Source organism: Oncorhynchus nerka, linkage group LG7, assembly GCF_034236695.1.
Source record: "Oncorhynchus nerka isolate Pitt River linkage group LG7, Oner_Uvic_2.0, whole genome shotgun sequence".
In the NCBI taxonomy this organism is placed as follows: Eukaryota; Metazoa; Chordata; class Actinopteri; order Salmoniformes; family Salmonidae; genus Oncorhynchus; species Oncorhynchus nerka.
In genome coordinates this window covers 65,496,269-65,510,110 of record NC_088402.1, presented here as the reverse complement: position 1 = coordinate 65,510,110, position 13,842 = coordinate 65,496,269, and the positions used below count along the sequence as shown (strand labels likewise).

At 40.4% G+C, this 13,842-nt stretch overlaps 1 protein-coding gene across 1 annotated transcript in view; it reads left to right on the top strand.

Annotated features, from left to right (window-relative positions):
• casz1 (castor zinc finger 1) overlaps positions 1 to 13,842 on the top strand; it is a 253,053-nt gene that overhangs the window by 124,726 nt on the left and 114,485 nt on the right. Inside the window, exon 4 of the mRNA XM_065020716.1 lies at positions 10,881 to 10,933. The gene's annotated coding sequence lies outside the window, so the exon portion shown is untranslated. The remainder of the gene's footprint in view (positions 1 to 10,880; positions 10,934 to 13,842) is intronic.

The window sequence follows — 13,842 nt, the reverse complement described above, 5'->3', positions numbered from 1 at the left end:
CAGACACTTCTGAATGTTCCCCAGACCAGGCCTCATGTGTCACATGGACCCATTCCAGCCTCCCCGAATGCCAGTTCACATTCAACAAGACTGGTTGAAAACGGTACATCTGCATCTCTGAGTCCATCACAAATGGCACCCTATTCCCTTTATAGTGCACTACTTTTGACCAGGACCCATAGGGCCATAAGCGCTTGTCTCTTTTAGACTTGGAGGCGTTCAAGACTATCCAGTGAATACAACCTTTTGCACGTTTTTAAAGCCCCTGTTTCTCTTTATTTCGTCCCCTCACTCCGCAGTATTATATTGACAGGTCAAAGATAAGAAGTGTATTTCAATTACTGTAGAGCTTTTTAAAATTCTAGAACACTGTAGACCAAAGGGAATGAGGTATTTAACCCCACTCGCTCCTGCTTTGACAACATTGCTTTGAATTCATTCGGATGTAAAATTAATTCTTGCAAATGTTCTCATTGGGACTTTCTGTTCATATTTGCATTGCTCGACATTCAAAATTGGAGAAAGATACAAATGATTGGGCTTGGCTCAGTAAATTCATTGTACTGAGAAAAACTGCAAAATGGACGGGGTTCAGTGGTTTTTAGGCCTTTTGAGGGTTTGTGTGTCAGGATTTATGTATTTAATTACACACTCATTCTCCTAATGTAAAAGGAAAAAGGGATAAAACACACACCCAAGCCTGTAAGCCCAGCTGCCCTTGCACTGAAAGTTGGCCACAGTCACAGTTTAGCTCCCCTTGAACTGGGCTAATACTTGTCTATTCTGATTAGGATTAGTATGTGTAGTAGGGACTCAGGGACCCAGGACTGGTAATCTAATAAATCAAGATAAAAAAACTCGGAGATTGGTTTACTGAGGGCTTGGATTTACTATTGGCCATCTCAGAGAGACAGGGATTAACACAACATTTGGTGCTGCTACACAGGTCCAGGCCTGGACACAGGGAGAGAGACGGACAGACACAGGAGGGAGGGACAGAGAGGAAGGACAGAGAGGAGGGAGAGAGGGAAGACGGGAGGGGGAGAAGGCCTGGCAAGGGCTTTATATTGCCGAATAGACGGGAAGTTTAACTCAGAGTGACAAGGTCAGGTTAGCCCTTGTACAAAAGGCTTTGTTCCATAGGCAGATTAAATGGCTCTTCGACAGTTTTTACACTTTTGGATCTTGTTGAACATGTTGGGAGTTAATCCTGTAGGTGATGGAAGCCCAGTTGTCAGGGCGATGAGTGGAACCAGAGAGGTATAAAGGAGAAAGGTCCACATAGGGCGATATGAACAAGTACTTTACCCGTATTCTTAAATAACAATTGCAATCTGCATGAAAATTACGTTTTGGTTTTATACCACGTTGTGGTCTACATACTGGCTTGTCAGGTCTTCCTTTTTGTAGATGGGGAACCGTGGGCCTACCTGCTATTGCATCCCACTCATACTCCAGGCACCTTAATGGCTGTTGAACAATCGAGACTTCACTGTAACTGACTGGATATTGTCTTGGTTGGCTAGTGGATTATCATTGATATGTATGAGATTAAAGGGATAGTTCACTTCATTTTAGCTTTTGAAAGCACTGATAATTGATACAATCTGTTTCCACTAGGATCACAACATTCCAGACATTGAAAAAATAAACAACTAATGAACTTAAAAACTGTTTGGATGAAACAACAACACCCCACAGTGTAAATAAGATGACTAGCTAAACTAATAACTAGTCTAATAAACTAGGTGATGTATCACGTTAAAGCTGGTCTGTAAATTGTTCAAAAATGGGTAGCAACAGTTGTTAGCTGTGAAAAAGTAGAGGAATCGTATAAATGTAAGAACTAATATTAATAGTTCTGCCTTCATGCCAGGCTGAGAAATATGATCTATTTGTTTAAGTGGAGGCAATTTCTGTGAAGCTCGTCCTCTGGCAAGTGATTTTCTGTGAAACCCTGAACTAAAATAGTTTCCTTACCTGATATTTGAGCAACCTCTGTTAATAACTCGCTAATAACTCGCTAAGGTTAGCGTTTCACATTCATCAAATGCGGAAGAAAGGCTTATCTGTTTGCCTGACTTGTTAGCGAATATCAAACACAGTGAAGTCTCTTAAGATTCCACCAATAGAGGTAGAGAAACTTCAGTAAGACATCCCAGCTTGTCCAAAATAAGCATTTTTCTCTTTCTGAGGGAACTGTTAGCAATATCACTGGGCAATTAACAAGGAAACGAGAGAGAAATGGAGAAGCCAATTACTTCTACGAGTTAGCTAAAGGCCATTTTAAACTGTGTGCCCATGACATAATAATGTTTATGGTAAATATTATAGTCGGAGACGGCGAGTGCTTGGCGTGAGAGGGAGGGAAAAAAAGGCATCAATCTCGGATCGAGAATAATTTATTAAGATCTGAGATGCGGCAATTACGTGGAAAGGACCAAAAAGAAAAAAAAAAGAGCCAACTATCCAGGAACCGCATACATGATTGCAATCTTGATTAAATCCCCCTGGATCTAATGAGTTGATTTTCTGCTGTTAATATTGCATTGGCTTATGATGGATTCGTTAAGATAATGGAACGAAGCTAAAATATAAATGACTCCCTGTCAAGGAGCAGATTTTCGTCATTTTCCGTCTGACACCTCCGCCGTGGGGATTTGGCGGGGCCTTTTTGTGTTTAGAACCATCAGGATCTAGAATACTAATTTTTCATGTGCAGACGACTCTAACAAAGCTTCCTGCTTCACCCTCTGTTCTCTCTAAATACCTCCTCTCAAGGTAGGAAGAAAGGGAAAACAGGATCCAACTTGCCTCTTACCAGCGCTATATCCTCTGTGTTCACCAATGATACTGTATCTCACACAAAATCAGAACCATACACCAAAATATTTAATATTATCCTTTTTTGTGTCTTCAGTGCCTTCAGAAAGTATTCATACCCTTTGAATTATTCCACATTTGGTTTGTTACAGCCTGAATTCAAAATGGATTCAATTGATTTTACAGACACACCCAAGACGACTCAAAGCTGTAATCGCCGCCATAGGTGTGTATACAAAGAATTGACTCAGGGGTGTGAATACTTATGTAAATTAGATATTTCTGTATAACATTTTCTATCAATTAGCTAAAATGTCAAAAAACACGTTTTCACTGTGTCATTATGGGGTATTGTGTGTAGATAAGTGTGGGGGGGGGGGGGGGAGTCAAGGGGTGTGAATACTTTCTGAAGGCACTGTATTATATGACACACAGAATACAAAGATCCATTCTTTAGAAAAATGCAATGAATCTGGCAAAACATGTAAGCAATGAAGTTTTTGTATTGACCTGTGTTTTTGAGATGAATTAATAATGTGGCCTCTCCTTTGGCGCTTGCCAGACCAGCTGAGCCAGTCTCGCTCTCAGTTTAAATGGTCTGTCACTTAGGTCAACGAGAGGAGTGAAATGTTCAGTGCATAGCATATTGATCCCATATTACACATGAGTAACAACAGAACATGGATAATTTTGCGCTCAAGTGTGGAGGAAAGCTTATGCAAAAAGCATTAATAATCACCGAGGGGGGATACTACACTGTGAATAAGTAGATATTACATACCATCATTTGTTGTGGCTGGGTGAGAATCATACACCAACAAGAAGTCAGTGTTACACTTGACTTGGTTGTGATATATAGCATTCATAAAACCTTTATATGCATGACATACATAGTCATAATGCCCTGCATATGTTTATATGCTATGCCCTACATATGTTTATGCAGCATTGACATAAAACATTATAACACTCAAACCATAAGAACTGTTATAAAGCACACTTCATAAGAAAAATATATGTTATAACAGAGACATGGACATATAGGTTTTCAGCAGAGACAAAGTAGTGTGCTTCTAAAAGTTATGGAGTGTGTGTTATGTTTCATGTCAATGCATTGGTACAGAGTATATCAACATATGTAGGGAATTATGACTCTTTATGTCATGCATATAAATACTTTTTGAACGCTACATATCACCACTCTAAGTAAAGTGTTACCAGAGTCAATGCTGTTAGGTTTACCTTGCTAGCAAGATCTACATTTCTGGGGATGTTTTTATATCAGACAATATACCACTGGTATGACGCAAAACTACTTGTTTACTGTTCTAATTACGTTGGTAACCAGTTTATAATAGCTATAAAGCACCTCAAGGGTTTGTGGTATATGGTCAATATACCATGGCTAAGAGCTGTTCTTAGGCACAACGCAATGCGGAAGGCCTGGATACAGCCCATAGCCGTGGTATATTGACCATGTTCTATAACGTTGTACAACAAGTGTGTTGGATGAGTATCACAAAGGCCATATGGACTAAAAGCCTGATCATTCCAAAAAGAAAATACTGTGCGGTTATAAATGTTGTATAATTCAACCTACCAACCCACATCACTGGCTTTTTTTTATCATCATCTTAATCACTATTGTTGTCAAGTTTCATGCTTGGCCTGACCCTTCTTTTGTGGTGATTATAATATTGTTCTCCTTTTTCCGTGCAATATTACCAGGGAAACCGTCTGATTGGGCCTTTCTTCTGCGTGTCACTTTTTTTGTCCTTTAACATGGTTTTCCTAAAAAGTTTTTTTTTAATCAATCAATTTGGAGGCAGAAAATAGGCTTTGTCACGGCCAGGCCCAGGGTCGTGTGATGCTTGCTTTGGCCAGTGACAGGTCCTCAAAAGGGATAAAAATGAATATTTTGGGGGGGAAACTGGGGTTTCCATGGCGCCGGCACTTGTTGCACATTGCTCACCATTCCACAGTCCTGCATGGTTTCAAAGGGAGGGACAACAAAAATGAGTCGAGGAGCGGACGGCTGGGTATGGCTGAACTGTAGATTTGGCTGCCCCTGAGCCCCCGCTCGCTCCTCTCCTTGGAGAATAGGAGGGAGAAGTGACAGCCCAAAAAAGGGGGCCTACTAGGTGTTGTCAAATATGCATGAGCAGTGTCAATAAGTAAATGTTCAATTTCTCATTGTGCCGCGGCCATTCAAAAAGTCACTTGGGAAGGACCACGTAGCATTAGACAGAGCAGGAGAAACTGAGGAGAGGGTCATTTGTTGAGAAGGTTATTCTTGTCGTATGCAGCTTCTGGTTTGTGTAATTAGCGATTGCTTGTGTTTGGGCTGGGGTCATGTAAACTGTACGTTTCTAAGTTTATGTGTGAGAAATGGAACCAGGAAACAAAGACAATAGTTTGGCAATCATTACAACAAAGAGGATTGTTATCTTAAGTGGTTCAGCTCAGTGGAATGACTGTGTTCCTGATTTTTATGTTCGATTTGTGAACTCACACACACTCAGGTACAATATATAAGCTTGACTTGTTCACAGACTTAATGTTTTAAAAGAAAAAATATTTTAAATATTTAATGGAGATTTGGTTTGCATTAGGTGTGTTCATGACATTAACATAACATGCACTCTGGGTGTGTGTGCACTGGTATACTTCACTCTCGGATTCATTGGAGCTATTTTTGTACAAAGTAATCTTATAGCAAGAATGTTGTTGACCGTGATTACCGCTCGCTCCTCCTTCGGTTCCTCTTACAATTATGTATTCTTCTGTGTTTGGGAAATGGCTTCATGAGGTCAAGGTTTTTGCGTGTCAGGACTCCTTTAAACAATTTGCTATAATTTCCATAACATCACCACCACCCACAATAACAAACAAGGTTATACGCTTTGTAATCGAAATAGCATTCATTCCCATGTCATGGTGAAAGACCAGATCTGTACACATTTAGATAAATGTAGTAAGATAGTAAAATGCTGTTAAAGTGCTTTTACTCACTAATCAATATATTCTCCTTTGCTCAACCAATTCAATAAGCGAAAGGTTGCATCTGCATGTTATTTTATACTGTCAGCTGTTATGATGCTGAGTATCCTTTCAAAAGAAAGGCCTAGCTATCATTTGAAAACCTATTTTTTTGTCTCTGAGATTCTCCACAGTATGCTGTCAGTCTGTCGGAAAGGTTTAGAGAGAGCCAGGATATGCTCCTTGATGGGATTTTATCATGCTAGGCATGCCCTGTTTCCTGATGAATATATTAAAATTATTACTGTGCAAACAGAGTTTCTAATTACTGACCTGCTTGCCATTGTACTGCGCCTTCTTTATGGTCCCCCCCTCTTCCATGCCTTGTTTATTTATCTGCACCAGTGAATACAGAATAGTCTGTGCAATGTAATTTCCATCCACATGAAAATGCTTTTGAAAATGCCAATCTCGCCTATTATACAGTGTAATTACTCGTCTGCTTTTCACATCTTCAGCCAGTAGGGAGATTGTTGGAGAGGGAGAAACAACATCTTGGTGGGGCTTCACTTCTGTTGCTTTCATAGAAGAATGTACTGTTGTTTTTCTTGAGGCCAAGGACAATGTTTGTCAAATGTAATTAACGTGCTATTGATAGTGTAATTTAGTGTAGTGCCTACTGGTTACAATACTGTCTGTGGAGCAAAGTGTTGTATGAGGAATACCTTCAAGTCATAAAAATATATCATTTTTGTTAACTCAGCGACAGTAGATACAGTATATATACAAACGTATGTGGACAACCCTTCAAATGAGTGGATTTGGTTATTTCAGCCACACCTGTTGCTGACGGATGTATAAAATCGAGCACACAGCCATGCAGTCTCCATAGACAAACATTGTCAATAGAATGGGCTTACTGAAGAGCTCAGTGACTTTCAACGTAGCACCGTCATAGGATGTCACATTTCTGCCCTGCTTGAGCTGCACCGGTCAACTGTAAGTGCTGTTATTGTGAAGTGGAAACTTCTAGGAGCAACAACATCTCAGCTGTCCCCGGTTGCAACACTCACTACCAAGTTTCAAACTGCCTCTGGAAGCAATGTCAGCACAATAACTGTTAGTCTGGAGCTTCATAAAATAGGTTTCCATGGCCGAGCAGCCGCACACAAGCCTAAGATCACCATGGGCAATGCCAAGCGTCGGCTGGAGTGGTGTAAAGCTCACCGCCATTGGACACTGGAGCAGTGTAAATGCGTTCTCTGGAGTGATGAATCACGTTTCACCATCTGGCAATCCGACAGACGAATCTGGGTTTGGTGGAAGCCAGGAGAACGCTACCAGCCCCAATGCATAGTGCCAACTGTAAAGTTAGGTGGAGGAATAATAATGGTCTGGGGCTGTTTGTCATGGTTCGGGCTAGGTCCCCTAGTTCCAGTGAAGGGAAATCTTAACGCTAAAGCATAAAATGATATTCTAGACGATTCTGTGCTTCCAACTTTGTGGCAACAGTTTGGGGAAGTCCCTTTCCTGTTTCAACATGACAATGCCCCCGTGCACAAAGCGAGATCCATACAGAAATGGTTTGTCGAGATCGATGTGGAAGAACTTGACAGGCCTGCACAGTGCCCTGACCTCAACCCCATCAAACACCTTTGGGATGAATTGGAATGTCGACTGCGAGCCAGGTCTAATCGCCCGACATTAGTGCCCGACCTCACAAATGCTCTTGTGGCTGAACGGAAGCAAGTCCCAAGTCCCCGCAGAAATCTTCCAATGCCTACTGGAAAGCCTTCCCAGAAGAGTGGAGGATGTTATAGCAGCAAAGGGGGGACCAACTCCATATTATTGCCCATGATTTTGAAATGAGGGTTCAACAAGTAGGTGTCTACATCATTTTTGTCATGTAGTGTATAGTGTATGACTAATATGTGGTGTTGGGACAACCTTGTCACATTCCTGTGTTTTAGACGTCTTCTGAACCTTGCGTTTGGTGTGGTTCAGCAGGTTTTTCTACTTACAACGCCAAAAACTTATGTTTCAAGTTCTGTTTCATTGTTACTGCCATTCTGACATCTCACGCTAGTTTTCACTCTGTTAGCCTGTATTTTATACTGTAGGGCTATGTGTGGTATAAAGGTGTCACCTATTTACCGGGCGCATTCTGTCCATGACCCCGCCGTGGAAAAGGGCAACCCTGTTGTTTACTCGTCTGTCTGAGATGTTGCACAGGGGTTTGATCAGGGGAGTTGATAGGAGCTGCAATTTAAAAAGAGGACACTGCAGCCCTGAACAAAAACAATTAAAGGAAAATGAAAGACGTCCCCCAAGGGTTGAAAATAGAAAATTAGCAACATGCATGCTGGAATCCACAGCCCCCCCTTGCCCACCCCTCCCTTTCCAAACTTACTGGGCCTGCATTGTTATGTATGATCAGATCTGCCAGTTCCTCCTCTAAGCTCCTTGTCACATTTTGACTTAATGAAGTGCAACTTAGAAGGGAATTGGGTTCATCATGCTAGTCGCACGATGCTCCCTTGTTGTAGCAAACAGGAGCGGCATGGGACTGAAGCGCTACAGTGCGAGTCGTTATCATTCTGGTCAGTCTGTTTAACACAAAATTAAACAAAGAACTAATTAGTGCCTTATGAATTAATAACTGCACTGTTGCCGAGTAGAAGTTAGGTTGCTGAGGGGAGATAGAAAATAAGTAGGAAGATCAGGTTAGAATTATTATTGCGTTTTGGCCTCACTTGTGCTCTCAAGGTTAGGAAACTTTGTTGAGAAGTTGCAGTGACTCAACTGGTTCTGCCTAAGTAAGTTTCTGTCTTTGCCAATGGCTGGGTACTATACAGTTCAGTGGGCTTTGAATGTCATTCATGAAGTATAGCCAACTGTACGCTTAAATACACATATTCATATTTTTAAATATTTTTTGTTATAGGCGTTATATGGCTGGGTCATAATCCTTGTTTTACATTTATAGCAGGATTTTCCAGAAACCTCTGGATTTTCTAGAAATTCGCACCCTTCAAACCCCTGCTTAAAGTGTCTCTTCTGTATAACGTTATGACCTTACCATGTCTCACATCTACAATGTTGCACCATGTCATTTGAAATGTTTTGCACATGTATCATATGACTGTTGCCATAAGGGAAAGAATGTGTTGAGCAGGCCTTGGCTAACTAGACCTTCAATGTTATTGGCAAATAAATTCACACCCTTCAATCTGATTGTGGGATTACTGATTCTAAGTAAATTATCATTGGCAAGCTGTGCTGAAATATTCACAAAACTGGTTAACCGGATATCGCACCTGCTCCCCACTGTTGAATTGAAGATGGGACTCTGTCAACTGTTAAACCATTCCCCCATCCCCCTCCCTCTTTTTATCTCTACATTCTGACTCAGTGTAAAGGGCCATTCAGCTGAAGTACACCTTCCTTGGTAACACTTTAAATGAAGGGTACTGACATAAGGACTTCATAACACATTCATAATCCATACATACTTCGTTCATAAGAAAAGCGATGATTAAAATATTCAGTTGTCCACAGTCATTTTAACATGCTTATGTACTGCTTAAGAATGCTGTATGCATAGGTTATGATTAACATTTAGTCTTAACATTTTAATTTGCCCATCAGAGATGTGCAGAGAATGGACCTTCTAATATATATATTTCTTTATATGTACAGTACCAGTCAAAAGTTTGGAAACACCTACTCATCCAAGGGTTTTTCTTTATTGTTACTATTGTTATATTGTAGAATAATAGTGAAGACATCAAAACTATGAAATAACACATATGGAATCATGTAGTAACCAAAAAAGTGTTAAACAAATCAACATTTATTTTATATTTGAGATTCTTCAAAGTAGCCACCCTTTGCCTTGATGACAGCTTTGCACAATCTTGGCATTCTCTCAACCAGCTTCATTAGGTAGTCACCTGGAATGCATTTCAATTAGCAGGTGTTCCTTGTTAAAAGTTAATTTGTGGAATTTCTTTCCTTCTTAATGTGTTTGAGCCAATCAGTTATGTTGTGACATGGTAGGGGTGGTATACAGAAGATAGCCCTATTTGGTAAAAGACCAAGTCCATATTATGGCAAGAACAGCTCAAATAAGCAAAGAGAAACGACAGTCCATCATTACTTTAAGACATGAAGGTCAGACAATCCGGAAAATATCAAGAACTTTCTTCAAGTGCAGTCGCAAAAGCGCTATGATGAAACTCACTCTCATGAGGACTTTAGACTGGTGGAAATCTGTCCAAATTTGAGATTTTTGGTTCCAACCGCCGTGTCTTTGTGAGACGCAGAGTAGGTGAACGGATGATCTCCGCATGTGTGGTTCCCACCGTGAAGCATGGAGGAGGAGGTGTGATGGTGTGGGGGTGCTTTGCTGGTGACACTGTCAGTGATTTATTTAGAATTCAAGGCACACTTAACCAGCATGGTTACCTCAGCATTCTGCAGCAATACATCCTCCCATCTGGTTTGCGCTTAGTGGGACTGTTTTTCAACAGGACAATGACCCAACACACCTCCAGGCCGTGTAAGGGCTATTTGACCAAGATGGAGAGTGATGGAGTGTTGCATTAGATGACCTGGCCTCCACAATCACCCGACCTCAACCCAATTGAGATGGTTTGGGATGAGTTAGACTGTGGAGTGAAGGAAAAGCAGCCAACAAGTGCTCAGCATATGTGGGAACTCCTTCAAGACTGTTGGAAAAGTATTCTAGGTGATGCTGGTTGAGAGAATGCCAAGAGTGTGCAAAGCTGTCATCAAGGCAAAGGCTGGCTACTTTGAAGGATCTCAAATATAAAATATAGTTAGATTTGTTTAACACATTTTTGTTTACTACATGATTCCATATGTGTCATTTCGTAGTTTTGATGTTTTCACTATTATTCTACAATGTAGAAAATAGTAAAAATAAAGAGAAACCCTTGAATAAGTAGGTGTGACCAAACTTTTGACTGATACTGTATATGTAGATACTGTAATAGATGATTGTTGGGCTTTAATGTTACCCCATCACACACACACCTCTCTCCCCTCTTTCTTAGATGAAGTAAGTCTATATGGAGTGACTTGGTCCCATGCTGGAAGAGAAAACGAGGTAGGACAACTATACCGCATGACTGATTACTGCCACCACATTCTCCCCTGTTCATATCTACAACAATATCAAGCATCTTCATTAATCACCATGGATCAATGTGTCTGGGGTTGTAAAAATTGACAAATTACTTATTAGAATCCCACCGTTTTATTTTCCAGCTGATTAACTCACAGTGATGTCGTACACTGTACATATGCCCTGATGTATCGCTTTTTCCAGGAGGCATTCACAGCATGAAATGGCTGGGGCTATGATCATATATGCAGTCAGTGTTCTTCTGCTCTTGGTACCATGTAATATGGTGCAGACAGAGCTATTACCTGTGAGTGTACCCTTATATGACCCTTTCCAGGTAGTGCTAGAGCTGGAAACATAGTGGTATAAGGACACTCCACCCATAAATGTTTGACTTTTAAAAAAATACATAAGGCTACATACAGTAAAAGATACATTAGTGCTCATCTCTTAGTGATAGTGCTTTATCAAGTCAAGAGAACGAGACATACTTGAAGCCCTGTCATAAGAGGATACATAACATCTGCATAGTAATGACATAACAGATGCCATACGCGGTTGTGTCCTCTTATGAAAACTGACTTATGTTATGACACGTGTTATGTTATGGCATTGCTCTGACACAAACCATTGTTTAGGTTCATTAATTGTCATTGCTATAAGTTGACATAAGATGCAAAGACTCTTTAGGATAGAAGGTCATTACTAAGAGATTGTTATGTGAGCTACATTATGAATGTTCATGAAACAACATTTACATAACAAACATTCAAAGTATGCAGTATGTCACTTGTCACTTGCAAGGTTGGTTGTCATAATGACAATAGTTTTCGTTTGCCTGGTTTTGGGCGTTTTAGGGGTAAATTGTAACTAAGCATGCTAGAATATTACATGCAGGTTACCTACTTAAGGACTTCATAAGACATTCATATCCCATACCTACAGCATTCATAGCAGTACATAAGCATTTCATACAACTTATCACAGCAACTGCAAGTTGATGTTGTCGTTAGTTTTTGCGGTTGTTGAATATACTGCTTATGAATGTGATATGTGCAGGTTATGAATGTTTTATGTAGCCCTTATGTCAAGTGTTACCCCATAATCTCCCAGACATAATTTTCTAATGGTTCCATTGAATGTCATTCACTAATTACTAGTAATTACTCCAACCATTAGATGCAGAAGGGTAAATACAGATGACTTTTGCCACCATTAGTAGTCATTATGTTGTTATAAACCTTTGAGTCAATTTACAACCTTTTAACCAAGAAATAAGAGCCACAGTATTAAATAGTTGTCCCTAACTTGTACGCCATTGTCAGAAACTCACAATACTATCTAACCAATCAAAAAACGAGCTTGTACAAGTTGATTGTTCAGAGGACGTTAATGACTTGTGACTTGTAGAAACTGGGTTGCTTTTTTTTCTGAAACAAAACCTTCTGTGCTAATGATGTTAGCTGGTAGAGCACAATGCTGATGTAGGAGTCTGTCATGAGGATGCACACAACAGCCCTTGCCCCTGGCTTCCTAGTCAAGAGGGATCTGTACATTCAGAAGTGACACCGTGGGCTGTCTCATGTCAAAGTGAGGACCCTTAATGTCACCGGGGGGTGGCATGCCTGTGAATTAAGACGGGGCTGCACCACACTTCTTTGTCTTGGTGGCGTCAGTCAAAGAGTGGAGGGAAGAGACACTCTCTGCATCAATCAGGGCCCAAATACGTCTCCAGATTGATGTTACTTTAATTAATCCATATTAATGGATGCACCAACTAGAGGCATTATAATTGTAACTTCTATGACTATATAACACCTTCATAACCACTGCGTACACATTCATGAAGTCTTATAGAGCCTTGAAGCATAGCCTACGAGAACCTGTATCTTTCAACTTACAGGATATACTAGGTGTAAAGTGAATGTTAGCAACACAGGTTGAGACTAGGACAAGCCATGGTGTCTTTCAAATTACAGGAATGTTAGTAGTAGGGCTGTCAAACAAGGATTTTTTTTTTAACCCAAATTTAAGATGTTTCAAGTAAAAAACACATCACATTGGGTTGTAGGTTTATATATATGTGTGTGTGTGTGTATATTTTGATTATAGGGGAAGAAAACACAAAATAAACTATATTCCGAGACAATAACAACAGATCAGCCAGGTCTGAGATCATTTCAAATATAATAGAGCTATTATATCGAGCCTAGGCTACTTATCCATTTTCTTCAACATGAATTAGTCACAAGCTGCAACTAGAATTGGGATCATTTGCATAAATATTTTGACCTGATAACTGCAACAAAAACAGTAGCTAAATGGAATGGATGTCCTCTTCTGATTAAAATCATTGTGGGAAATTAGAGTTTAAACTAGAGGCATTCAGCCATGGCATTCTAAACATTCTCGTTTGCTTAGATAACTAGCAAAAGTTAGCATAACTAACTAGCTACTTCTGTGCAAATGAAGTGTTTGCCATTATCTAAAGAAACGCCTGGGAATGTGTTCATGGTTGAACCTTCTGTAAGTTTTCCTTCAAGATTGTTGCTCAAAACTGCGCGCATAGTGGATGTTTTAGCACCGCAGTGAGACAGACGCTCTACAGTTGCTGTCTTTCGAGAAGCTTTTTTCTTAATTTCTCTGCCGATTTGGAAAGGTTGATTAGCCTGGGAGACTGTAATATGAAGGGGAGGATGATTTCCTTCTCTCCAATACGCAGGGTGCTTTGGGAGGCCCAGTGAAGCAAGTGTGTGCCAACTACAGCAGCCCTCGCATCCTGACCCGACTCTCCCCTCGCCTTCAACCTGAATAGCTGGAGTATAGTTAGCTTAATTGGGTTTTGATATATTTAATTCAGCTAATCAGAAAGCCCAACTGGCTCCAACATC